Source organism: Panthera tigris, chromosome B2 (assembly GCF_018350195.1).
Source record: "Panthera tigris isolate Pti1 chromosome B2, P.tigris_Pti1_mat1.1, whole genome shotgun sequence".
NCBI classification, from domain to species: Eukaryota; Metazoa; Chordata; class Mammalia; order Carnivora; family Felidae; genus Panthera; species Panthera tigris.
The window spans coordinates 34734437-34736482 of NC_056664.1; positions in this window are offsets into that span (position 1 = coordinate 34734437).

The window sequence follows — 2046 nt, forward strand, 5'->3', positions numbered from 1 at the left end:
TTCAGCATACAGAGGTTTTATATCTTTGGTTAGATTTATTCCTAGGTATTTTATGCTTCTTGGTGCAATTGTGAATGGGATCAGTTTCTTTATTTGTCTTTCTGTTGCTTCATTATTATGCACACTCATCTTTTAAACCACTATGCTTCTTTTTGTTGTTGTTGTTGTTGTTTTTAAATGTTTATTTATTTTTGAGAGAGAGAGAGAAAGAGAGCGAGTGTGGGAGGGGCAGAGAGAGAGGGAGACAGGATCCGAAGGGGGCTCTGCACTGACAGCAGAGAGCCCGACACGGAGTTCAAACTCATTAACCGTGAGATCATGACCTGAGCCAAAGTTGGACGCGTAACCGACTGAGCCACACAGGCGTCCCAGAAATATGCTTCTTCTTGACAAGGCAACGTCAGGGAGTACAGATGCCGGTTGTGTGGATCCTGGGGTCAGGAAAGTCTGAGCAGGTCGAATTTGTGCACGGACCTGGAGCGGGTGAGGGAGCCAGCTGTGACAATATCTGAGGAGAGCATTCAAGAAAGAGAGACAAGGGACTTGTGCAACATCCCATCATCAGTTAGAAGCAGAACAAGAAGGAGGACTCCATTTCCTGAGCATCTGTACCTGAGGACTCCTTTCTTTGAGCATCTTTACCTCTTTCCGTATATATTCCATTAAGACTATATCATGGCTCGCTTAGCCATTCCATTGATGGAACAGTCAAGTTTGTGTTATAAACACGTCAGTGAACATCCTTCTTTGTGTCTCTGATGCCCACATCGAATATTTCTCTAGGACACGCATTCCCATTAACGTTACCAGGCTTGACTAAATCATTCTCCAGCAGCATGTGCAAGTTCTAAGTTTCCCACAATGTCATCAGTTCCTGGTATTGTCAGACCTCAAAGTTTTAAGTCAATCTAATGCGTGTGAGAATGTATCACATTTTATTTTGCTTATTTAATTGTCATGTCCTGATTGGTCGTAATGTTAAACATCTCTGTGTATTTCCTGCCCACTTGTGTGCCCTCTTCTGTGACTTACCTGCCTGCTTGTGAGCTTTTCCTGTTTTTTTTTTTTTTTTCCTACCATCATCTTGTTCTCTTTAACTTGTAGTCGATGTTCTTTACACAGTCAGCACACGAATTCATGTACCAGTTACAGACATTACAGCCCTTTTATTCCACTCCGTGGCTTGTCTTTTTATTTTAGGATGTCTTTTGTCGTTCAGAAAATGTCACTTTTAACACAAATGTTTCAAACTTTGCCTCTTATAATTTCTGTTTTAATATCTTTACTTCATTACGATGGCTTCTTCTACATTTCCTTTCAAAAGTTCTGAAGGTTTTTGCTCTTTCGTTAATCCATTAAAAAAATCCTTAATTTTATTTTGTGGCTGGTTTGAGGGAGAAATCAAAGTTTCTCATTGTTTTGCCGTGTGAGAACCAATTTCTCCACACCATTTACAGTCAACCCTCTTCACACTGGTTTGAGATGCTGCCTCTGGCTTACTCAAGCTTCGGACTCTCAAGAGTCTGTCCCTGGCGTCTCTCTTCTCTCCCACTGGTGAATTTGTGCATTTCTGCACTACATCTCACCGTTTTCATCACAGTAGCCTTATTATATACGGCAACGCCTCTCCTCCTCTGCTCCTGTTCCAATTTCTTCTTCAAATATTGCCTCTGTTATTCTTGACCCCGCTTTTCCCCTTGGGAAAAGCTCTGTTGGGATTCTAACTGAAATTATATCTTCCCATTTGTAAATATAGTCTCTCTCTATTTCTTCTGGCCTTTAATGCCATTCAATAAGGATTGTGTATGTCTTTATTGAATTTATTAGTTTTTGTTTCTGTGAAATACGGGTTCTTTCTTCCTATGGCATTTTCTAATCTAATTGATTATTGCTGATATAAAGGAAGGTTGACTGTTTTTGACGTATTGAGCTGGTTTTGAGCAAACGTGCGAACGTTCTTAATAGTTCCAAAAGTCTGTTGGTAGATGATTTCATATTTTAGGTGCAAATAATCACTGTATCACCATGTAACCAGAGGTTAGTCTC